Source organism: Elephas maximus, chromosome 7 (genome assembly GCF_024166365.1).
Source record: "Elephas maximus indicus isolate mEleMax1 chromosome 7, mEleMax1 primary haplotype, whole genome shotgun sequence".
Lineage (NCBI taxonomy): Eukaryota > Metazoa > Chordata > Mammalia > Proboscidea > Elephantidae > Elephas > Elephas maximus.
In genome coordinates, this window is record NC_064825.1 from 107,970,164 (window position 1) to 107,996,789 (window position 26,626).

At 36.5% G+C, this 26,626-nt stretch overlaps 1 pseudogene; it reads right to left on the bottom strand.

The window, feature by feature from the left end:
* Positions 1–6,107: 6,107 nt before the first annotated feature.
* Positions 6,108–7,053, bottom strand: LOC126079494 (olfactory receptor 5F1-like; annotated as a pseudogene).
* Positions 7,054–26,626: the final 19,573 nt, after the last annotated feature.

The following is a 26,626-nucleotide window of genomic DNA, read 5'->3' on the forward strand; positions in this document are numbered from 1 at the left end:
ATTATAACCCAAAGTATAAAATAAATATCTGTAAGTACATACTTACATAAACAAATTATTGAATTACTAAATAAATTGGGAAGAAGATGTAAATCATTCACATCGAATCATTCCAAATGATTTTAGTGGATATCCTATTAGTGGAAATGTTGTAAAATTTGTCATTTGGATATTTGATTTACCGTACGACAATGTGGTGGTAAAGTTTTAAAAAGGACATTTTGCTTTTTTCTATATAAAGAGGTTAAATTTAGCTAATGAAGGTGAGAAAAAAAATAAGTATGACATATAATCCATGAACTGAGAGTTATATCAGTATTTTAGAGCATTGTCCCTGTAAGACCTGCTGCAGAAACACCTGTAAGAATTCCATATGAATCCTCCTGGAGGCCATTCTAAGGAGGCTTGGAGTCGCAACAGTTTAGTGTTCAGCTGCTAACCCAAAGGTTGCTAATCAGAAGGTTGGCAGTTCAAACTCATCCACCTACTCCTCAGAAAAGTCCTGGAGCTCTGTTTCTGTAAAGATTACAGTCTAGAACACTCTAAAAGGCAGTTCTACATTGTCACATGGCGTCACTATGATACAAAAACTAACTCCACAGCATCTAACAACATTAAGAGAGGCCATTCCAAGCCTAGTAAACCAGACTACCCAGTGTTTATGGCTGAACGTATTCCTACTGAATCTGATATATATTGGACTTCAAAACCAACTTTCTTTACTTCTACCCTGTTCTCATATTCACTTTAGTCATCTTTGAGCCTCAGTCATCAGGAAAATATGCATGTCATGGGATAAACAGAGTTTGTTGCAGGTGGAGCATTTAAGGGTATAGAAACTAATAGAAAAAGTTGACCAGTGGTAGAAATGGAAGGATGAAAGTGATTGTAGGTTGTATGAACACCTTTAGCAGTTACAAAAGCAGTGTTAAAGATCATTAATGGCTTTTAACCATTTCTCTCCAAAGGTGTATATAATGGAAGTTTAAAAAGTCATTAATGACGTAATTAAAGAATAACCTGAAACACATTTACTTTTGAGTTTTTAAGTAGACAGAACACACACACATACACCAAACATGTTATTTATTTATTTTTTTCCCCCATCAAGCAATTTATAAATAGTGATAGTTTTTGGATCCCAGATAATTTGTGAAGTAGCATTTATAAGGATGTCGTATCGTGCGTAATGGTTAATTAAGCCAAATATACTTAGATGTTAATTAATGCAGATTTTCTTTTAAAATTTTTTTTTTGTAAAAGTGCAGTTCTCAAAATTAAGTAGCAAAATGCAAAACAGAAAAAAAAAAGTAAGATAACATTGTTACTAGTGCTGTTATTTTATTCCTTACTCCACTCACAAGCCCAAGGATGCAACATCAGAAAAAAAAAACATTGAACCCAGACCAGGAATGGATTCAGTTAAACAATCAACATCCCTGATATGAAAAATGCTGATTTCTGAAATAGGATACAGATGACAGAATTAAAATGACATCTTTGATAAGAAAAGTAAAATTGGGAAATAATGTATCACAGAGCATTTGTGAAATGTGTCCTGGCACAACCTTTGGAGAAAGTCTGCTCTTAGTGGTTCAGACATTGATATCAAGGGATGTTAATTAAAATCAAAACAAAACCAAATCCATTGCCATCGAGTGGATTCCGACTCACAGCGACCCTATGGTACAGAGTAGCACTGCCCCATAGAATTTCCAAGGAGTGTCTGGTGGACTCAAACTGCCGACCTGTTGGTTAGCAGCTACAGCTCTTAACCACTACACCACCCGTGTTTACAGAAGCATGTTGGTGTCTTTAAAATCCTATGTGTTCTTTCACATCAAATTTATTATTTAGGGTTAGGAAAATCAATATTAAATAGATACTTCTTATGAGTCTTATATGAAGCTATCAGCCTACGCCTAAGGGAAAATCTAATATGTATTATTGTTGTAGGAAAAAAATCAAAATTAAAAAATAGAAAATCACTAGCAATGGTCCATTTAAAAAATAGAAACTTCTTTGTCGCTCTTTTTCTGATCTTTGATGACATTTTAAGAGTCCACGGTGAGCTAGAAAATTACAATTGGGGAATAAAACTATGCCATTGCAATTAACCATAGGTATATCTGCTATTATATCTGTACCGGAAACCCTGGTAGTATAGTGGTTAAGTGCTAAGGCTGCTAACCAAATGGACGGCAGTTCAAATCCGCCAGGCACTCCTTGGAAGCTCTATGGGGCAGTTTTACTGTCCTCTAGGGTCGCTATGAGTCGGAATTGACTCGACAGCACTGGGTTTGGTTTTTTGGTTTATATCTGTAACATTTTTTCCTTAATTTTTTCTTTTTTGTCTTCAGATAATGCTCACCAGATCTAGGTCTCAAATGATTCTGATAGTCCATCATCTTCTGTAACACATGATTTGGGCATAATAATTTTATGATTTGTGAAATGAAACTTTAAATTTTCTTTTACTTTTTTCACAGTACTTATATAAGCATTCTGTTTCCCCGGAAAATAAACCTTCTATTACTCCCTCTGAATTTGTCTTTTTTTTTTTTTTTTTAACCTTACTGCTTCTCCTATAATTATATTAATAAATTTTGACATTTCTCAACACAAACTCAGTTAATAAATTGCATTTTATTTATTTTCTTTTGTTTATTTGTTCATTTAACAACTCATGCAGTTAAAAATATTGGTACTAATTCTGAGGTCGAGGGCTTGTAGCCTGATTCAGAAACGCAGAAGAGTTTTTGAGATAAATCTTAACCATGTCTATCATTTTCTTCAAAAATCTTCAATTTCTGTCGACAATGTTCATCATTTTCTCCTTTTTTTCAGAATATTTTTTTTACTATACTTTAGATTAAGGTTTTACAGAACAAACTAGTTTCTCATTAAACAGTTAGGACACATATTTTTTAAGACATTGGTTAACAACCCCACAAGATGTTAACACCCCCTTCTTGAACTTGGGTTCCCTGTTACCAGCTTTCCTGTTCCCTCCTGACTTCTAGTCCTTGCACTGGGGCTGGTGTGCCCTTTTAGTCTCTTTTTTTTTTTTTTGTGAGACTCTCTAAGCTTTGGCTGAGGGGTGAACCTTGGGAGTGACTTCATTACTGAGCTAATATGGTGTCCGGGGCCATATTTTGGGGTTTCTCCAGTCTCTGTCAGACCAGTAAGTCTGTTTTTTTTTGTTTTTTTTTTTTATGAGTTACAAATTTGTTCTACATTTTTCTCCTGCTCAGTCCAGAGCCCTCTATTGTGATCCCTGTCAGAGCAGTCAGTGGTGGTCGCTGGGCACCATCTAATTGTACTAGATTCATTTTGGTAGAGGCCATGGTAGTTGCAGACCATTAGTCCTTTGGACTAATCTTTCCCTTGTATTTTTAGTTTTCTTCATTCTCCCTTGCTCGCAGGCTTTTAAGACCCCAGACACTGAGTACCAAAGTAGAATGCAGAACATTTTCTTTATAAACTATGTTATGCCAATGAGCTAGATGTTCCCCAAGGCCATGGTCCCCATAGCCATCAGCCCAGCAATTTGATCCTTCTGGGAGTTAGTATGTGTCTAGGGAGCTTCCATGATCTTGCCTTGTACAAGTTGTGCTGGCTTCCCCAGTATTACATATTGTCTTACCCTTCACCAAAGTTATTACTTATCTACTGTCTATTTAGTGTTTTTCATCCCCACATCTTCCCCTTCCTCCTAACCACCAAAGATCGTTTCTTTTTTGTGTGTAAACGTTTTCATGAGTTTTTACAGTAGTGGTCTCGTACAATATTTGTCCTTTTGTTTTTCACTTATTTCACTCAGCATAATGCCCTCCAGATTTATCCATGTAAGGAGATGCTTTGCAGATTTGTCATTGTTCTTTATCTTTTCCTAATACTACATTGTGTGCAGGTACAGTAGTTTGTTAACCCATTAATCTAATAATGGCATCTAGTTTGTTTCCATCTTTTTGTTATTTTGAACAATGTTGCAATGAGCATGAGTGTGCATCTGTCTATTCTTGTGACAACTCTTATTTCTCTAGGATACATTCCTAGAAGTAGAATTGCTGGATCATATGGTATTTCAGTTTCTAGCTTTCTAAGGAAGCACCATATACTTTTTCAAAATGGTTTTATCGTTTTGCATTCCCACCAGCACTGCATAAGAGTTCTGATATCCCTGTAGCCTCTCCAATATTCGTTATTTCCTATTTTTTGGATTCATGCTAGTAATACTGGGGTGAGATGGTTTCTCACTGTGGTTTTCATTTGCATTTCTTTAATGGCTAGTGATCATGAGCATTTCCTCATGTATCTGTTGACCACATGAATGTCTTCTTTGGTGAGGTGTCTGTTCATTTCCTTTGCCCATTTTTTTAATTGGATTATTTGTCTTTCTGTTGTAGAGGTGTTGGATTTTCCTGTAGATTTTAGACATTAGACCTTTGTCTGCTTTGAAATAGCCAATTTTTTTTTTCTCAGTCTGTAGATTCTCTTTTTACTCTTTTGGTGAAGTCTTTTGATGAGCATAAATCAAAACAAAATGTATCTAAAGCCCTAAGTATTAGAATAACTGAATTTCATCTCCAAATTGTTCCTATTCCTAAATGTTACATCAGAAGGAACATAATATTAGTGTCTTAGTCATCTAGTGCTGCGATAACAGGAATATCGCAAGTGGATGTCTTTAATAAAAGGAAGTTTATTTCCTCACAGTAAAATAGGCTAAAAGCCCAAATTCAGGGTGTTGGTTCCAGGGGAAGGTTTTCTCTATCCGTCGGCCTTCTCATCAATCTTCCCCCGGACTAGGGACTTCTTTGCAGAGGGACCCTATGTCCAAAGGATCCTGGCACTGCTTTCTTGGTGGTATGAGTTTCCCCTCTCTGCTTACTTCCCTTTCCTTTTTTTGTCTTGTAAGATAAAAGGTGGTACAGGCCACACCCCAGGGAAACTGCCTTTATATTGGATCAGGGATGCAACCTGGGTAAGGGTGTTACAATCCTACCCTAATCCTCTTTAACATAAAATTACAGTCACGAAATAGAGGAGAACCACACAATACTGGAAATCATGGCCTAACCAAGTGGACACATATTTTGGGGGGGCACAATTCAATACACGAAAATTACCATTTGTTTGTGCAATATTTTAATCACATATTTGATTCCCTTAATACATGCCTACCTTCATATTAATAATGCTTAGCATTACTATTGAGATTAATTTCAAGTTTTTTTGATAATTGAGGAAAGAATTCTATGAAAAGAAAAATTAAAAGCCAGTTCTAAAGAATTAGGGTCATAGTCATCCACTGAATATTTATCTACGTCCTTTGGAACTATGCCCCACTGAACTCTTTGTAGTACTTGGGTGCTTTTGTGTGTGATTTTGTGTATGTTTGAATCCAAGATAGAGAAAGGGAGAAAAAGTCTTAGAATTTTTTGAGGAGAAGGGTAAGATGGAAAGAGTACTATAATTGATGAATTTTAATCAGTCAGCAGTTTTCTTGATGGCATATCTTTAAACAAACTCATATGTATTCTTTAATTAATGTACATGTAAACATAGGTGGGAAAAGAGAAATAAATGTTTGGCAGTTTAGCATTTTAATAAAACTATAGCTCTGAAATTTGATTTAAGCAACTCTCTCCATGAGGAATATCAATAAATTAAAAAAGAAAATCCATTATAATATAAAAGCATTTTTTAAATATATGACATATGGAAAACAATTATTTTAAAAGTGGTGAAAATAAATACTTAAGGGAAACAATGAATGGATAGTCCAAAATATTCTACCTGGTAGGTCTTTTAACACTGTGACTTTTATTTCTAAACACTTAATCCCTTAATTTCCATGGCCAAGATTTCATTATGAATAAACTGTATTGGTAAGGACCCAGTGAAGTTGCACAATTATAAGATGAAGGTCCTGTAGTCCTGTGTTAGTATTTGAATCTATATCACCCAAGATTGGATATAGATACTTGAGTATTTACAGAATGTATTTACTTTGAAAATACTTTAATGAACACCAATATGCTTGAACTAGGCTTTGAAGGTTAGTTAAATACTCCACTTATTTTGGAAAATTGCCCATGCAATCACATAAATGAAGGAATTCTTTTCCTGGTAATCACATTCCATAAAGCCTTCTTTACTTCCTTATTCCTGAGGCTGTAGATCAGAGGGTTCAGCATGGGGATCACCACTGTGTAGAACACGGAAGCCACTTCATCCTGACTCAGAGAGTAGCTAGAACTGGGTCTCAGATAAGTATAGATGGAGGTTGCATAGAACAAAATTATAGCAGTCAAGTGGGAGGCAGAAGTTGAGAATGCTTTGCGCCTCCCCTCCCCTGAATGCATACGAAAGATGGTGAAGAGAATATAGGAGTAGGAAGTAAGGATGACCAGCAGAGCACTGACCATATTCACACCAGCAAAAGTGGAAAAAATGCTTTCATTCAGGCGTGTGTCAGAACAAGAGAGCTTAAAAAGAGGGGGGCTGTCACAGAAGAAGTGATGTATGATATTGGAACCACACAATGGTAAGCTGCTTACATAACTTGTGTTAACCATGGAGTTCAGCAATCCTGCTGTAAAGGCCCCAGCCGCCATTTTAAGGAAGACTGTCCTGGACATGATTAAGGAGTAAAGGAGTGGGTTACATATGGCCACATAGTGGTCATAGGCCATTAACCCAAAGAGGATGCATTCAATTGTTGCCAGGGCGATAAAGAAATACATCTGCAGGAAGCAGCCAGCAAAGGAGATGGTTTTCTTCTCAGACAACAGATCTACCAGCATCTTTGGGGTGATGGTGGATGAGTAGCAAACATCCACAAAGGACAAGTTAGCCAGGAAGAAATGCATGGGTGTGTGAAGTCGAGAGTCCACCCTGATTAGCAGGATCATCCCCACATTCCCCAGGACTGTGTGTGTGTAAATCACAAAAAAAGAGCAAAAAGAGGGTGATCTGTAGCTCCAGGGTGTCTGCTAATCCCAGCAGGATGAACTCAGTCAGTGAGGTACAGTTTTTTCTGGTCATTTGTTACAAATATGTTTTGTTTAAACTTTGGATCAAGTGTAAATGTTTCCCTCTCCAAAACTTTACAGGAAGAAGGTGAAATGTCAATGAGGATATTTATACATGGAAAAAAAAAAAATAAAAACCTAGGATAACATAGAATAGTAAATGAAATGACTGAAGAAAAGAGGAAAATTAGAGTACTACTGGAAAGTATATTTTGTTTTAACAAGCGATTGTATCGAAGCTGGGTTGGAGGGCTTTTAAAGCACCTAAGTCCACAGGCTTACAGTTCAGCTTCTGCAAATATAACGTTGGTTGTTCCCTTCTTTGTATGCCAGCCCACAATCAAAAGTAAAGGACAGAAATATTCTTGCCGAAGTCTCTCAGATTCTCTGTAGAATCATGTGGATTTATCTCAAGGATATTATTTTCTCTCCCTTAAAATCACTCTGCACAGTCATCTCTCCAAAATGCATAGTTACCATCATAGATAGCTTTTGTGAAATGTAACCCTAAGTAGGAAAAATTTTGACAATTACAGCTAAACAATACTTTGACATCCATTATAAACTTAAGAATTTTATAATTTTCTAACGTGAACCAAATGGTTGTTCTTGTTACAAGAATGGCACACATATCAAATTAATGCCATTTAATAGCAGATATGGTATTTCTCCACCCCAGTGAATAACAGTACCAAATCCTTAGAATGCCCTTCCCAGAGAGTATCTTACCTGTGTAGTCTATCATTTTCTTTAATATTAGGGTTTCTCATTTGGGGTGCTGTGAGTTGGAGTTGACTCGATGGCAGTGGGTTCACTTGGGCGTTAAAAAAATAAAAAGAAAAATTTCATCTTTTTTAAAAATGCAGTGTAAAGTTGAATTACCTGTTTGTTAAATCTAAGAGAACTTCTGAGCAAATACATGCTGAGGTGTTTTATTTAGTTTTCCTTCAAGAGGATTGGGGAACTATGGGGATTAGATATAGGTATTAAATGTGTAGTCAATTCTCTAAAGACAGGAAGTTCAGTCTCAAAAGAAAAAAATATGACACTAAATGTATACACATATATTTCAAAGCTGATGGAATCTGACATGTGGAGCTTACATCATAATGTGGTTTCTGCTCTCCATGTTCTTTTAAAGTCCTTCACCAAAGTCAGAGTAAAGAATTTTTAATTGACTATCTACATTGCTTCTCTCTTGGTATTTTTAGCTTATTCCAAAGGAATACATAGAAGACTACCAAATTTGGTCTTTCCCTTCATCCATGTGTATCTGAGTAAATTTAACCTACAATTCAGCTCCAAGGGAAGTTAATGAGAAACTGCCTAGTATTCTAGAAATACTCTTGCCAGAGCAAATAAGAAAATAGATAACCAAAACAAGTTTCCTTTTATGAGTTCAACTTTTTTTTTTTTCCTTGGGTATTTGGAATTACTGTCTGTTACTATCAGTCTATAATGGGTGTCTAGAACAGCATTTCTGGACTAAATTTACAGGTGAAAAAAGATGAAATAAATCTCATTGAGTGTCCATACTCAAGGAGAATCTCAAAGTGAATCCAATACTGTACTAAACTTCTTCAGATTAAATTCCCAATTAATCCCCTACACTAGTCCTTGGGTTTGACATTATTATTATTTCCATGTTTCTGATGAGGAAAGCAAGGGTTTAATCTGTTAAATGACTTCACAGTAGACACACTGCCAAGAAGTAGAGGGATTGACTTGAATACAATCCTGAATATATAAATAGAATTAATAAATTCTTAACCAGTTCCATTTTAACTCAACCTTAGTCACTTAGTCATTTAGTCACATGAAATTTTTGGTAATATTCCATTATTATTCTTTTAGCATCAGATGATGATGTCCCCTTTTTCATTCTTGATGACTTGATATTCTTTTTTTTCTTGGATAGTGTGCCTAGTAGTTTAACAATTTAACGTTTTTGAAGGAACTGTTTTTGGTTTGCTTTGCTGTATTATACTCTATTATCAATTTCATTGATTTCTGCTCTGGTGTTTTTTTTTTTTTTTTTTTCTTCTCTTCCTCTGCTTTGGGAAGCTCAAATTATTGATTTAAATTTCTTTTTTTATTTCTAAATTAATTTTTTCTAAATACAGCTTCAACTATGTGCTCACAAGTCATGTGTATTGTGTTTAAATATATATTTTATCGAATAAATCAGAAAAATCCTAATATCTATTTCTCTAAAGTTATACTTTACAAGTTTTTATTATTATTGTTATTTTTAATGAAATTGTCTTAAGAAAATTTTAGCAACTTTTTTTTTCCCTAAGTATATCATAAGGTCCATCTTAACTGGAGTGATGTATTGTTCCTTTTTTTTTTTTTTTTTTACCTATGCGTCTACAATTTTTGCTTTGAGTGTAAGGACCTATCTAACTGTATACAAGACAAGGTAATTGTGGGGAGTCATTCTCACATATAAAATAGGAGGCAAGTTCTACTCCCATCATCATAAAGTTAGATTTTTCTAGTTAACAGTAGACTCAAATTCTTCCTTGATGTGAATGAGTGATTAATACTTGGGACATGTTTGGAAGTAGATATACTCAAGAATTATTAAACTCTCTTCAGTGAATTTCTATTGACTATTACATTTTGTTGTTATGAGTAGGAATCGACTCAAAGGCAAAATTTATTTATTTTTTTTAAATACATTTTGTGTCCGTTTCTTCTAGGGTGTATTGATACAAAACTACCCTTATTCAATGTGTTTTTGAATGGTTGAAAGTTTTATTTAATAAAGTAAATCAAAAGTACTTTAAAAAGTATTCATATTATCTTTGGTATACTGAATTCCTAAGATTTTATATATGGCATCCCAGATGATAACCTTAATTCCATATCTTACCCTTCATGGCAGAAATACTCAAAGGATACACAAGAAGGGGAGATTTGCGTTACTTTCTCCCTGATTTATGAGGAGGGTCAAGAAAATTAAGATTCAGAATTACCTTCCTGATAAATTATTGTTTTTGTTCATTTTTTCCTGTATGTTTTACCCAAAAGTCACCCCATTCCTTCAACAGCTGGTTAAGAAGATCTTCCATTTTTCTGAAAAAACAAAGGTCAGTTTACAGTATATAAGAAACACATCATTTGTTGAAGTAAGACTGATATCCTCTCTTTACACAAGTATATTCTAGTCTGACCATCTAATATGAAGCCTTGTATATTTATCTCATTTATATCTGTCACATAGTCCATAAACAGGCAATCCCAATTGCTATTCAATATTTATTCCATTATTAAGGCCACATATTTTTAAACCTTAAAACTGTTAATAAAGTTTTTGTTGCTGTTAGGTGCCTTTGAGAAGGGTCCAACTCAGAATGACCCAATGTACAACAGAATGAAACATGGCCTGGTCCTTTGCCACCTGCACAGTGGTTGCTATGTTTGAGCCTGTGGTTTCAGCCAGTGTGTCAATCCATCCTTCTTAGGCTGTGTTCTCTAGAGAAGCAAAACTAGGAAAAAAATTAAAAAAAGTGTACGAATATATAGAGAGAGATTTATATGAAGGAAATGGCTCGTTTGGTTGTAGGGGCTGGAACTTCCTAAGTCTGAGAGACAGATTCAGGCTTCTCCTAATTCCCGTAGCAACAGGAGCTAACGAACCCAAGATTGACAGGTCAGAGAGCAGGGCTCTTGCTCACAGGCTACAAAGAAAAGACTGCAGGTAAGCTGCTAGCTTAAGTCCCAAGAACCAGAGATCAGACGAACAGGAGCCAGCTACAGGATCCAGAGCCAGCAAAAGCCCTGAGCCTTGCCAGAATGTCCACCTATATTAGATATAGGTCACATGCCCAGTGAAACTCCCTTTCAACTAATTGGCTACTCACAGTAAATCCCATCATGGAGGTGATCATATTATATCAGATCTGATCATGGAAATGATCACAACATTATATGACTGCCAACCTACATCATAACTGCCAAACCACTGAGAATCATGCCCAGCCAAGTTGACACACAACCTTAACCATCACCACATCTCTTCAAGGGTCTTCCTCTTTTTCAATTACCCTCTACTTTACCAAATGTGATATCCTCCTTCTCTAGGGCCTGGTTCCTCCTGAAAACATGTCCAAAGTATGTGAGATAAAGTCTCACCATCCTCATTTCCAAGAGCACTCTGGCTGTACTTCTTCCAAGACATGTTAATAATACAAAGCTTATTTTCTTTTTGTGTATCTAGATTTTAGCAGTCACTTCTTAGGGGTCTTTGCATAAAAATCGGTCTCATTCAAAAAGTTACTTAATTAAAAGCTTTCAAATATTTAAATTGAAATTAAACATTTTATTTCACTTTGTCATCAACTCACTGAATTAACAATTAGAAACATATAATTCATATAAATTTAATAAAATAACTTTTAAGTAGAGTTAATCTTAAGATTTCTTAAATACTGCAATAGTAATAACTTAGACTTCAACTTAAATTTGTAGTTCTAAATTAATTTATCACATATACAAAGAGGAACAATAAGGCTACTGCTATAATACACTAACTGATATTAAATTCTACAAGTACAAATAATACTAAATATGCACTGATTATTAACACAGGCCTCACATTAGTAGTATGGTCATGGTTTTTTAAATATATTTTAAAGCTTAAGTTTATCTTGTTGTTATTGTTGTTGTGTGGTAAGTTGATTCTGACATACTAGAACTGCCACATAGGTTCAGTAGGCTGTAATCTTTATAGGATCATATTACCAGCTCTTTTCTTCTGTGGAGCAGCTGGTGGGTTCACACTGCCTAACATTGGGTTGGCACGTGAGTGCTTAACCATTGCACCACTAGGGCTTCTTAAATTTCCATCTTACAAACGTTAAAGTCTATGTACTCATAAAGAACAATATTGCCATACCAGACAGATAAAGCTACTTTCAACCAGAAAACTTAAAAGCAGCTTTATCTCAATTTTTCTTGACCGAAGTCTGCATTATAATTATATACATTAATTAACCTTCTTGGAAACCCTGGTGACATAGTGGTGAAGTGCTACAGCTACTAACCAAAGGGTTGGCAGTTCATATCTGCCAGGTGCTCCTTGGAAACTCTACGGGGCAGTTGTACTCTGTCCTATAGGGTCACTATGAGTTGGCATTGACTTGACGGCACTGGGCTTGGTTTAGTTTGGGTCTATTTTCTAAGGAAGTTTTTGGAGAGTTTTGCACTGAATTTATCTTTAAAATATGTGTATGATCTTAAAATCTGACAGCATACTCAAATGTGTAACTTTAACTTCTATCAAATGATAAAGGCTATGAAAGAGATGGGGATCTTAAACACATAAATGAATTTTCCATTTATCTTTAATGCTTTTGGACTCAACAGAAACCTATATTATTGTATATTTCAGAATCAGTCTTAGTTAACTAGTGGAGCTAGAAGAGAAATACCACAAGTGAATGGCTTTAACAAAGAGGAACTTATTCTTTCAAAGTGTAGGAGGCGAGAAGTCCAAAGTCAGTACACCAGCTTCAAGGAAAGGCTTTCTTTCTCTGTCAGCTCTGGGGAAAGGTCCTTGTCATTAATCTTCCTCTGGTCTAATAACTTCTCAGAGCAGAGACCTCAGGTCCAAAGGACTTGCTCCCCTCCTGATTCTTCATTCTTCGTGGTAGGAGGTCTCTTTATCTATCAGCTTGCTTCTCTCTTTAACTTAATCTTGTAGATTGTGTCCTGCCTCATTAACAAAACTGCCTCAAATCCTGCCTCACTAACATCATAGAGATGAAATTTACAACACATAGGAAAATCATATCAGATGACAAAATGGTGGGCAATCACACAATACTGAGAATCAGGGCCTAGCCAAGTTGACACATATTTTTGGGAAACACAATGCAATCCATAGTATTCCACCATTTGGCACTCAAAATTTCATGTTCTTGTCACTTGTTAAACACATTCACCCCCTCATATCATAGCAAAAGTTTTAAATCAACTCAAAGTCCAAAATTCCGAAATTCTTCATCTGTGATATCTAAAATATAATCTGCCTCCAAGTACAATGATGGAACAGGCACAAGCTAGACATTTCCATTACAAATTGGAGAACTTGGAGGGAAAGAAGGGATAACAGGCACCTAGTAAGTCAGCAGAACACATTACATTAATTCTCGAGGCTGTAAAACAATCCTCCATTCTCTGGGACAGTTTAGGCAATGGCCCTGCTATTCAGACTCTGGGTGTTGGCCACACTCTCTGGATTCTGGGAGAAGGTGGGTTTCAGATCCACCTTCCAGGCCCACTGGAATGGCACCTCTGTACCTCAGATGTGGGAAGCTCCATTCTCCTAGTCCATCTGAGTGGCAACTGCACCCTATCATCCCTGGCAGTCCCCATTCTTCTGCCCCTTGGGCATGGCAGCCTCACCCCCTCAGGTTTGAGCAGTAGATATGGCCCCATTCCCCTGGCACTCTTGAAAGGCAGCACCACACTCGGGAACAGAGTTGTTGAAGATCTGACTTTGAAACCTAGGAGGCTGTGGCCCAACCCATTGAAACCTCACAGGTCATGGCTCCACTGTTTGAGACTTCAGAGGTCATTGTCCTACCCATTGAGACTGAGGCAGCTCTGCTTCATGTGTTCCTTGTCTCATCAGCTTCTGTTTCCTGGTTTCTTGGCCTCTCAGCCCCTTGGTTGGACCTCACAGCCCATCTCTGCCCTGCTGGGGGCAAGTGTTCCAAAGCTCTGTAACTCCACCAATAAGTGCCCAGAGGCACCTTACTCCACCAGAAAGTCTTCTGCCTGAAGGCACTCATCTCTCTTGCTATGTGAGTCAGTTCCAGCACTGTTTCTTGAGGGTCTTCTGGTTCTGCTGCTGCCATGTCCCTGATGTTGCTTCTCACCATCTGTGCAGTCTCCAGTATTATAGCTCTGTTCACTTTCTTCTGAGCCCTCACCAGAATTGCCTTTGATGTCCATAATTCCACCAACAGTCTCTTCAAGACAATCTAGGCTTTTACTACTAAAACTAGGCACTTTAAAACTCTTCCAGCCTCTACCCATTCACATTTTCAAAACCACTTCCACATTTTATGTATCCGTTAAATCAGCACACCACTCTTCTGGTACCAGATTCTGTCTGAGTTATCTAGTGCTGTTATAACAAGTGAATGCCTTTAACAAATGCAAATTTATTCTCTCACAATTTAGGAGGCCAGGAGTCCAAATTCAGGACGCCAGCTCCAAGGGAATCCATTCTTTCTTTGTTGGCTCTGGGGGAAGGGCCTTGTCATGGATCTTCCCCTAGTCTGACAGCTCGTCAGTGCAGAGATCCTGAGTCCAAAGGACATGCTCCTCTCCTAGGTCTTCATTCTTCTTGGTGGGAGGTCACTCTGCCTCTCTACTCACTTCTCTCTTTGATATCTCAAAAGAGATTGACTCAAGACACAATCTAATCTTGTAGACTGTTTCCTGCCTCATTAACATAACTGTCTGTAACCCTGCCTCATTAACATCATAGAGGAAGGATTTACAACACATAGAAAGATCATATCAGATGACAAAATGGTAGACAACCACAAAATACTAAGAATTATGGCCTAGCCAAATTGACACACATTTTGGGAGGATACAATTCAATCCAAAAGAGAATCATTCAACTTTTACAAATACAATAACTATAAGCAGGCATCATTTTCTAGTACCCCAGGAGCTCTTTCAAGTTTGCCTAGGAAATCACCGGCTTGCTACTTCACCCTAACTTTCTCAACCAGAGAGGTTGAACCTCCCCCTGGAATCTAAGATCTTCAGGTAATGAGCACCTGGCATTTCTTAGCACTCCTATACACAGCTGATACCTAAATCCAAACTTTGGCATCAAAGTTCATAATATTTATCATTCATTTAAAGACCACACACACTGAACCCATAAATTGAGAAAACAATGGGGGAAAGATCATCTTATGGGATACACATCCACTATATGCCTAGGGGCCCTCATGGCACAGTGGTTAAAGTGCTCAGCTGCTAACCAAAAGGTCAAATTTCAAACCCACCAGCCTATCCAAGGGAAAAATATGCGGTAGTCTGCTTCTGTAAAGATTTACAACCTTGGAAACCATACGGGGCATCTCTACTCTCTCCGACAGAGTCATTATGAGTCAGAATTGACTCGATAGCAGTAGGTTTGGTTTTGGTTTATATGTCTAGTAGTTTTCCCATGTTGCTATGGAACAATGAGGGTGTCGGGGTAGGGTGGGTGTCTTGACCTTTAGTTTATAAGCTTTCTCCAAATCCTGACCCTTAACCATAAATATGCGATGTGGCATTGACCTTCACCTTCTCCACAATAACTACTTGAAGCTGCAGAATGTATAAGACTTTTTCAGACTAGGAGGGACATCTTAATTGATTGTTTTAGTAAGAAGGGTATAAAGTTCACAGGTACAAACATCACTGTTCTGTCATCTAGTTCTCCTCTGGTGATAATTTGATAAATATAAACAAACAACATAGGCTGCTAAAGTAGTAGAATTTTTTTTTTTTTTTAACGGACCAGGGAGGACTAGAAAGCTGACAGGCAAAATTGACTTAAGGACAACAGTTGTTCTTGGTGGTTCTTGTATAAGACATGCATTTGTGTTATATAAAATAAATATTTTAAGAGCTAAAATGAGCTTATTAGAATTATTTTCTATAGAGGGAAGTAATTGGATACAGATTTTTGGGTAGAAACCACTATATATTTGAGAACCCAATGATTATGAAGATGCCTCAGGCCCAGGCAAGATTTTGTTCTGTTATACATAAGATTACCACAAGTCAGAGTCGACTTGATGGCAACTAACAAAAACAACATTCTGTAGTGTGTCTTTACCACAAATAACTTTCTTTTGAATGGCGTCAGTAACCTGTTATTTGCTAAATCCAGTGGACTTCTTTTGTTTATTAATTCATTGAAGTCTCTGAAGAATTTTGCACATCTGTTCAAACTTCCTTCTCTGTATTTATGTTTATTTATATGCATTTTTGTTCTGATTCTCTTATGTCTCATGAGGTAAGCAGGTACTATCTTATACTGAAGGCGTTCTGGCAATTGTAGTCTCTTTACTCAGTATGAACTGGGTACTCACCAAATGGAGGTTTATGAGTTGTAGGGTAAGTTCCATGTTTTCACATGTCCATTTACTCAAGTAAAAAAAAAAAAAAACAAAACTATATAAAAGTAGTTTGAAAAGATAGTTTTAAATGATCTAAATATCTTAACCATTGGTTGACATAACAAAGTTGATACTAATTTTTTCTTGATTCAGATTTCCATATGACTTGATTTTATTAAATGATTGTCATATTCTCTATGATTAAATATTTTAGAAAACAAACTTAAATATCAAATGTGTAATGAAGCCCTTAATTATAAAAACCTTTTAAATTGTATTAATAGGGCATATTGATAGCAGTGTTTATCACTGTCAGTCATCAGCTTATTTTTTCTCCTTTTTTACTTTTCTAATAAGGTTCCTCAGCACACATATACTTTTAGAATTATTGCCCAGGATGATAAAAGTGTCTGTCATATAGTAGGTATTCAATAAATACTTTTAGATATAATAATGAATAAATAAATGAATTGATTAGTTTATATTTTAAAATACAAATTTGAAAATCCCTTAATTCATTCAGTTTTATGCTGCTGTTTTTGGGAGCTGTGGAATCATTTTTGACTCATAGGAACACCATGGGACAGAGTAGAAATGTCCCATAGTGTTTCCTTGACAACAACAATATCTTTAGGGAAGCAGATTTCCAGGTCCTTCTGCCCAGGAGCCACTGAGTAGGTTCAAACCACCAGTCATTTTGTTCACAGCTTAACATTTGCATAACCAATTCTCCTTATTCAGTTTTATAAAACTCCCTTGGACTGAGAATACTTTTATGTATATTATTCATATAAGAGTTCATCTCAGGATGCTATTTTACTCTAATAAATATTTATTTGTATTAATAAGGCAAATTCATGTAATAAATTTTATAGCTAAAGTATAGGAGAAAATAGGACTTTTGTAGCCATTTCTGTTGCTGAAATACATGTAGGTGATAAGTTCTATTTTTTTACACAGAAGAATTAAATTATATTAAATCATTAAATAACTGTAATGCCTACTGATTTCTCTTGAGATTTAAATAAAAACTAACGTAATTAAGGAACACGCTGGTGCCTATACCTATAGTTTTCACAATTTTCAAAGGGATTCATTATATTAAAAAGGGAAAAAAGAACAGAAAGGAACAGTGGGGGAAATCCTAATTTCTTTACCATATATCCATCAATTTACTCTCAGGCTAATCATTGCTGTTGCTGTGTGTAGTCTTTGAATTTAAGCTAAAAAGTGTCCCAAAAATTCTTGATAATGAGACTCATTGGGCATTCACTGTGAATTGATAATAGGCCTCATAAGATGGCATCATTAGTACTGCAAATTTGTAGTTTCAAAAAATTTTTAAAAATCCAACATCATACAATACAGGAAAATTTATTCTGGATATGTTAAAGAATTAAGTGTATTTAAATTTGAATTTCATTTATTTTTATTCTTGTATAAGTATAAAGAACAAAGCATTCACCAATTCATTGTTTTTTATGTGCACCATATAATAAAACCCATTGAATCAATCATGTGTAATTAATATTAATTTCAGTTGCAATTTTTCCATCCCCATAAACAAAAATGCAATGTTACCTACACAATAACTCCTTCCTAGCCCCATCCCTCCATGCCTGGTAACTACCATTAAACTCTAATCTCTATATTCATATTAATTGGCAAAAAATTTAAAATGACTATAATAAAAGTTAGCAAGGATATGGCATCTGATGTATCATGCACTGCTAATGAGAGTGTAAATAGGAATAAGACATTTAGAAAGCTGAACACGTATATACACTGTGTCCATCAATATCACAAACAGGGCTGTACTGAGACAAACTCCTGCATATGTGCACTGAAAGACACATGTTCATAGCAGTTTTTGTCATGATATACCTTCTCTCAATTTCCTATTTCGTTATGAAAAACCTTTTATCAATTTCCTGCTGTAATAGGAAATTTAATTGTGACATATTCAAGAAATGGGACTCTGTAATATCATGAAATTAATTAATGCAGGAATATGTGTTTCATTCACCTCCTATTTATACTGCTGGTAAGGAAGGAATTTCCAACGTTATGGGTATGATGATGGTGAAACACAGGACACCTGACACTGACAGATGAGACTGACAGCAGCTGATTACTCACATGAACTCACAGTTCAGGGGAGGAGGACACCACTACTCAGGAGCACACAAGGCTTGCGCTGGGGAACAGACTGAACAAGCAGCAGTTATGGAAACAGGCTTTGTAGTAACAAGAGGATGTGACTTGTTTATTCGTGTAATTCTGCAAGCTCCCTGGGAACTAAATCCCACTATTCAGGGATAACCAGGTGCTTTGTCTGGTTCCCATGGTAAGACATGTTCTTTGGTCAGGGGATCTTATCTGCTAGAGTGGAAGGGAGAGGGAAGCTTCAGATTCAGCCATTCAAGACCCCCCGGGTTTCAGGTGTCAAGGCAGCACATATGATTGAATATTTCAGGGTTTAAATAATAATAATAAAATCTTTGCTGTCAAGTTGGTTCCTATGCATAGCAACCCTATAGGACAGAGTAGAACTGCTTTTCCCCCCTCCCCCATAGGATTTCCAAAGCTGTAATCTTTGCAGAAGCAGATTGCCACATCTTTCGCCCTAGGAGCGGCTGGTGGGTTCGAAGTGCTAACCTTTTAGTTAACAGCCCAGTGCTTTGTGCGACCAACAAAATAAAACAAAAAAGTGCCATCAAGTCAATTCCAACTCATATTGACCCTATAGGGCAGAGTAGAATTGCCCCATAAGATTTCCAAGGAGTAGCAGGTGAACTCAAACTGCTACCCATTGGTTAGCAGCCTTACGTCCTAACCACTGCACCACCACAGCTCCATGCCATCAGGGTTCCTCACTTCAGCGCTTACGCCACAAAATATATGTACATGGAGGAGTATTAGAGACATACTATTGAAAAAAAGTGTTATATGAAAACAAATTTTATAACACCAAATTTATAATGTTCAAAAATAAAGATGATTTGTTCAAAGTACAGTTTTAGTGATATAGATGAATTTATTTAAAAATTCTTTTTTTTTTTTATGGACTAATGAAATATACAGAACAGTGTTTGTCACTTTGAAGAAACACTAAAAGATAATTACAGAGCACTTCAAAGTTTGGCAATATCCCCCACTTTTTTTCATTTGGATGGTAAGTTTATGTGTGTTCATTTATTTTGTCTCTTAATTTACATATTTATTACAAATTTTCAGAACAAACTATTTTTTTATATTTTGCATAATATAAAATAAAGAAAACTGAAATCTGAATTTAAAAAAAAGACTAAAACACTTGAAGACATTTTCAGAATTTCATACCCATGTTGGACCTTCACAAGACCTTTCAGGTTTAATGAGTCCCACAGATCTCAGTAAAGTCGTTATACTCATCATTAAGGTTTACTAAGATCGAAGAAAAACCAAAGAATACAGATTAAAATTGGCAAAGGAAAAGACATATAGGGCGGAGTCCAGAAGAAATCAGGATTGAACTTCTAGTTATCCTCTTTCGGTGAAATCAAACACAGCCTGCTTAATTCTCCTAGCAATGTTTTTAACAACACACACAATATATTGCCAAACAGGGAAGCTCACCTGAGCGCTGCTTCTGTTTATTCAGGCTCAATCATGTAGTATGGAGCACCTGTGTGACTGACCTTAGCTATTCAGTCTTTAACCTCTACCGCCCTAGAGGTCAAACTGATAGGCTTGGCCAAAGACAGGCATACAACAAACAAACAAAAAAAACATGCATTCAGGGTTAATCACATTGTTAACATAAACTATCTGACTTGGCCCAAGACCCCAGTATACAAAGACACCCTTATCCAGGAGAATATTTAAGTGCTCAGAGCTTACTTCCCAGGAGATAGTCAAAGGCCAGTCCTGAAGACCTTTGGAAAGTATGGGCTTTGGGCAGTCAAGGCCTACCAAGTTAACTCTTTATTGCACAGTACCAACATCAAAACCTTAGCACTGGTGATTCTTATTCAACTGTAATTTAACTCTTCAGTTTTGTCAGCATGGAAGATGAATGAATTTTCAGGATAACAATGAGTAATTTTCTATGAATTTACTAAGCTGAATATTTCAATGTTTCATTGCTGTTTCATATGTTGTCCCCTTTCAATACAGCATGGTACCCTAAATTTAGTTTTTGTTATGGATAATGCTTTATTACTTCCACACCGCACAAAAGACAAACGTACTTCCAAAATTATTCTCTCTTTTTTCCCCCCACAATCTAGATGCCTTACTAAATAATGCAAGTATGAGAAAATAAAAACACACGAATGTGCCAAGCATCACTACCACCGCTTCTCCATGGGGGATTTTCTCTGAGTCCAATCATCTTGATCATGTTGTGGCATCCTCCCCAAACAGAGGCACACTTTGCTCAAATTTGCATTTCCCACCAAAAAAAAAAGGAACAAATTGGTAATCTCCTTGCACTTTTGGAGACTACGTAGCCCATATAAGTGAGTTCACTTTTGTCCCATTGAGTGAATTCTCTTAAAAGTAAGCAAGTTTGTGGAGGATCCACAGCAAGAAAGGGCTCCCCAGACTGTAATACAAAGAGTTCTATACTTCAGTCCTTTTGATACAGTTGTCTCTAAGTTGATGGTAGCATACTGAGGTGTTATATGGAGTAGCAGAAACCTTCAGAGATTTTAAATATAATGAATATTTCCTTCAGCAAATTTACCTTCCTCATATTGAGAAATAAGCATAGACTTACTAATGGGTGGTGGCTGAAACTGAGTACCTGACCAAGGCTCAATCAGTTATTATTTGTCCTAAATATTCCATTAGCGACAAAGGCAAGACTTCCCTAAGAATTTTATTATCTCATGGAATTTGTAGGTGAGCAGCTGGGCCTAAGGCCCAAGTAATTTTAGGAGAACCTCATTTATTTTCCTTTCACAGTGTGGCACCTCCTTTAATCTAACCTAAGGTTTTAGGGGGAGCTCTTTATGACGAGTTAAAATAGGAGTTAATGAAAACCTGAGCCCGACTGGTAGCTGGCTCTCCAAGAGAAGATAGTTTCTGCAAGGAGTGGATTTCTGTTGTATTATAAACCCAGATCTAGGAAATCCTAAACAATATTGAGCGATATTAGAGACTGTACCCAAGAAGTGGATTTCCAAATATAAACATTTTTGTCTACATTCCTTGGTAGGAGAGATCTGTTTTGGTTGGCCCAGGCAATCAGGAATCTGAAGGAATACTATTGATAGCAAACAGGAGGTTCAAGGAAGGTCTATGTGGATGGACTGCCCAATATGGACTGAGAGTTCAACTAAGAAAAATGTTTACCCTACTGATGTGACGGCCAGCTGCTGGAGAGGCTTTTATATTCAGGAGGGACTGTTTCCTCTAAGGAACACAGCAGTAGATAGCCTTTTCACTGAATTGGAACCTGAGAATGCCACAGAGCCTTTTCAGTTTCCCACAAGGACAGTCGAAAGAGACAGATGTTCCCTCTTCTGGCTCCTTAGCAAATTAGGCTTGGTTTTCCAGCCCTGAATTTTGAGTCTTTAGAAAGTGATAAAAAATGAGAGATTATTCATAGCCACTGCATCAGAGTCAATCCAGCAGTACACTGGAGGCTATTCCGGGAAAACATGGCCCAGCATCACGTCCATAAGTTACTAGGGACGATGATGCTCAGGCAGCAAATCTAGTAGTAATGTTCCAAAAACCAAACCCAGTGCCGTCGAGTCGATTCCAACTCATGGCGACCCTCTAGGACAGAGTAGAACTGCCCCATAGAATTTCCAAGGAGCGCCTAGGGGATTCAAACTGCTGACCCTTTGGGTAGCAGCCGTAACACTTAACCACTATGCCAGTAGTGGCGTTGGCATTGCCATATATGAAGTAGGCTCTTCCTATGGGGAGATATTCACTCTGTTGTGTTTCCTTTGGGTCTTGCCAGTTTCCTCAACTTCTTTGTGAGTTCTGTGACTTATCCAATATCCTTTCAGCAAATTTCTGTTGTTTTTAAAGTGAAGAAAGCTGTTTAGATGACTTTTGGCTATCTGCAGGCAGCATCCCTATTTTTGAAACACTTTATTACCCTATAGTTAAGGGTAATCATTGTATTTCAATAATTTCCACTCTACATGCACAAAGAAAAAAATTCCTTTACAATTAAATTAAAAAAAGTAAAACTAGGAAAATGTTTACTATTATTTGCCAGATTTGTAGATTTATTAAAGGAGAAGGAAGAAAGGAAAATGGATTGAAAAAAAGACAAAGTATGGAAGGAAGAATGGAAGGACTGGAAAAAAGAAGGAAGGAAGGAAAGAAAGGAGTGAGTGAAAAAGGGAAGAAGAAAGAAAGGATGAAAGGGAAGAATTGGAGGACGGGAGGACAGGGTAAGGAAAAAAAGAAGAAAGGAAGGAAGGATGAAAGGAAGGAAGGATAAAAGGAAGGAAGAAAAAGGAAGTAAGGAAGAAAGAAATAATTGTGGCACTTCCTTTAACTCTGCAATATTTTTCACCTTTTAATTCTTCATACGCATTGCTGTTTTGGTTAAGGGAATTTTTTTTTCTTTCTAAATATACTGATTTTTAACCTACTAGAAAAGAACCCCCCTTCATAGCTAAAAAAAAAAAAAAAAAATTTAAATTTCTTACCAGGAACAGAGCCAATTGTTTGCATTAAGCCTAGCACCGTGCATTTATCCATTCTCCATTCTGTGTACCTTAAGTGTCTTAAGGTATGAGAAGACTCCAGGGCCAGTAACCTAAAGAAAGTTAAAATCTAGAACTGTGTTTGAAACTATTAAGAAATACTGCTGTAAACACTGTTGTAATTGTGATGGAAAGCTAACAGTCATTAAAGGAAAACAATCTACTGAACAGGATACTAAGTCCTTACTTGTGTTATCTTCCTTAATCCTCAAGAATCTGATAAAGTGGAAAGCTATTCATAATTTGTAAATTTAAAAAATGACTAAATAAGTAGGTCAAGGCTCACTGTTGTGAAGTGGAAAAAAAGAGGCAAGCCTATGTTGGCTGAGTATTAAGCTCTTATCATTTAAGCCATATTTCCTTCCAGCAACTCTTACAACTGAGAAATGAAAATGTGGCGCTTGACATTCTTCTCAAGTATTGAGCCTGTACCTTGGCATTTCCTCACAACGTTAAATACTACAGTGTCTTTAAGTACCTGAATTGATAGTGGATGCTGAAAGAAATTACGGAATTTGAAAGAGAAATCTTTTTCTTTTTTTCTATTGATTGGTGTAACTATAGTTATTATTATTATTATTTAATCAAAGATCTTCCAATAATGCCGACATATGTTCTAAGTGGTTTCATCATAGCAAAATGTGTTACCTTTCTTCATCTTTTTCATTTAAAATAAAGCAGCCACACCACTGGAAAGAGAATAATTGTCTACCCAAAGTCCTCCTGGGATTGGGGAGTATCCTGGGATAATGTCTCCTTTGTCACAGACAGGAAGATAAATACTGATTCCTTACAAGACTATCTCTAAAACCTGGAGAGAAATGCTGCCAACATCTTACACAAAATAAATTCTACATTTCAAAATTCTAGATGGTGATAAGGTAGTTGACATTCTAAAGCATCAGCAAATTATCTGTTGTGAGTGTAGCAATGATAATGGACCAACCAAAGAAAAAAAAGTATCTCTGTTGACTCTCTGTGGGTTTTTCTGAGTCTCAGTGTATTTGTGTGTGTTTCTGAGTCTGAGGGGGTCAGAGTAATGGTGACATAGCTCTGAGCTCCAACATGTCCATGGCATTTTCAGAATATCTCTGTCCAATTTCTTGTGTACCTTATTGCCATAAAAGGGAAGACGACTGGGTTAATTTTTGAATCTGGGGGAATGGAGTGGTCTAATAATTCTCTGCATCAGAAAACCTAGCCTCAGATTTTATGAGCACGTAATACAGACACACTCACAATATGATTGATTATTTTGTGTTTGTTCTTATATCAATTAAGAGGCTTACAGTTTTAAAGTCAGATATTGAATTATTAAATAGTAATAATGACATTAGTGCAATAACCATTATTATCATTTAATAATTCAATATGTAATGGCTGTGCAATGCTTAAGCATTGGGTTGCTAACTGAAAAACTGACAGTTGGAACCACCAGAGGCTCTGTGGGAGGAAAGACCTGGCAATCTGCTCCCTTAAAGATTTCAGCCTTTGGAAACCCTATGGAGCAGTTCTACTTTGTCCGTTAGGGCTGCTCTTAGTTGATATCTACTGGACCTGGCACTGTAACAATAACAGTGTAATAGTAATAGCAATGATAATAGTCATGTATAGTAAATACTGGAAATCCTGGTGGCATAGTGGTTAAGTGCTACGGCTACTAACCAAAAGGTCGGCAGTTCGAATCCACCAGGCAGTCCTTGGAAACTCTATGGGGCAGTTCTACTCTGTCCTATAGGGTCACTATGAGTAGGGATTGACTCAACGGCAACAGGTTTAGTTTTTCTGGTTTTATAGTAAATATTGGATACATTCTCTGTATCTATAAGACAATGCGCCTGTAAAAAGTGCTATAAAAAGTTATTCATTTTAATCTTGATTTTAACCTTATGATATATTAATATGCTTATTAAACAGAAATTGAAATATAGAGAAGTTCAGTGGCTTGTGGATTAAGAGTCAGGCCTAAATTTAAACTCAGTCTGCCTAACTCCTGTGTTTTTGATCACCACAACACAATATCATTTGAAAGGGAGATAAGTGAATTTATTGTGGTAATTTCTAATTTTGTTTTCTCCTCTGCATAAATCCTTCAAACAGAATCGCAAACAAAAAATAATACATGGGAACCTTTTAGAAATAGCAGTCTTGTCAGGCAAGATTTCCATGAGAACCAGTGGGGCCAAACTTGTTTTAGGAAGTTAATCTGAGTTGAAAGTAGTGTGAGATGAATCCTTCAAGAAAGGTGAAGATGTTCTGGGAGATTCAATCAATTGAACTACTCAGTCTTCTAGGTGCCATGGGAACTCAAGGAAGGAAAACTGGACTTTGATCTCAAGAAATTTGTCACCTGTTTATGGATATCAGATTTACACGTGTTAAAAAGATTAGTGGACATGTTACTCACTGGATGATTTTGTGAACATAGCTTAAAGGCATCTATTAGGTCATTGCTGAGGTTCCTTCCAGCACTAATATTCTATAATTAAATAACTATCGTATCTATAGAATGGAGTAAAACTCCCCCGTAGGGTTTCCAAGGACCAGCTGGTGGATTCGAACAGCTAACTTTTTCATAAGCAGCCAAGCTTTTACTTTAGCCACCTGCAGAATTTCAGTTCTCTAAGCTCCTGCTGAATACTCCATTCCCATTCTAGCTTATTTGCACCCATCCTCTTATTATTGTTATTATTATTATCTTGCCTTCTGACCATCTAATTTTTCACATGTTGCTTTCGTTTAGAACTCCGTAAGTGCAGAGATACAGCTGTTCTTGAAAATTCATTACTGGTTATGTGAGTTTACACCAAACATTGCCAAATCCCAGGAAAAAGAAAGACATGAACCTTGGGAGAGGAACGCAAACCTTACAGGGCATGGGTAAAAGATGTGGTGCTGCCCGGACATTGCATTTGTATAGAACACATACACACACATACACACAGGAGAAGGCTTACCTTTGTAAGAGAGCCCAGGTCATGGTCAAGGACTTATCCACTATGTCAAGGACAAGATCAGCTTCAAGACGATCATCTGGATATGTGAAGCCATTAAAGCAAGAAAAATAGAAAACAAAGGTCAATTTATCTATGTTTAATATATTGTATTTGATAAATACTCAGAGAGCTTATGTGACAGTCACATAAATGATTTACAAATATTTAATTAATTATCTAATCGTCACACGGGTTTAGACACAAAACCTAGACTACACAATCATTAAAGTTCAGAAGTAAGGTTTGAACTCCATCACCTCTTGCCTAGCGGTTGTGCTCTTCACTATTGTGTTAGGCTACCTCCCCGGATCACAAGTTTTCTTCTGTGGAACTATCTAGTCTATCTGTGAGCATTTCTTTTCCCCAGAATTTTTCTCAACTCTACTTTTATTTACAAAGAAAAAAAGTGATTTTAGGGTGGAAAACATTGATCTTTGCCTCTATAATTTGCCAACTTTCATAAATCTATTATAATGTACATAGCCTTAAATGAGTTATTGCATCAAGAAATGTCACCTTCTGAGTAATATCTTCTGCTATTAAGAATGACTTCTAATTATATCCTTTAATAGAAAACAAAAATAATTTGTGAGAGAAAATGCCACACCATTATTTTATTAATCTTCTATTTGTCTTCCTTAGAAGAGAGAAACAAGACATCTGTGCTTCATTCATCACTCAAGTCAACTCACATCTGTTGATACCATCTATCTCGAATGAGAAAA